We start from the raw sequence: 627 nt of genomic DNA on the forward strand, positions 1-627 counted from the left end.
GGGATCTCCTCGGCTTCCTCCATAAACTTGGTTCTATTGTATGGAAGAATGACTCTCTGCTCACCCCCTCCCCCACCTAGGAGGAGAGACCTGGTCTTATCTGAACACAATAGTAATTTTGGTGGTTGAGGGGGTGGGGTGGGATTGCTATAGGGTCTGGTCTGTATGCTTTGAGGGGGGGGGAGGGTTAAAGATTAGCTGGAGGAGGCCTCCTTACTGGCCTTGTCTGGACCCTTTGAACTGTATTTTGCCAACCAAAGATCCTGGGGGCCCAACACTTGGACCAGTCAGGACTTCATTGTGTTCCTGGGTTTTGGGCTCTTCAGGTTTTGGGGCTTGGGACTACTTATAAACCAGGGGTAGGCAACCTGTCCACTCCAGCTATGAACTACAAATTCCATCATGCCTCAGTCATGCTTTACAATGCCTCATGAGACTTGTAGTTCCACAACAGCTGGTGTGCGAAGGTTGCCCGCCCCTGTGGATGATGGGAGGTGTAACTGGGGGTCTGTTCTTGGCCAGGAGTGACTGGTGGTGGTGGTCCCTGGAGATGGTTTGATGGTAGAACTGTTGGGTACGGTGGAATGGATTGACCTTTTGCTTCCTCTCTTGCAGAGTCCGGGCACA

Source organism: Nanorana parkeri, unplaced genomic scaffold (genome assembly GCF_000935625.1).
Source record: "Nanorana parkeri isolate BGI_ZX_2015 unplaced genomic scaffold, ASM93562v1 scaffold4502, whole genome shotgun sequence".
In the NCBI taxonomy this organism is placed as follows: Eukaryota; Metazoa; Chordata; class Amphibia; order Anura; family Dicroglossidae; genus Nanorana; species Nanorana parkeri.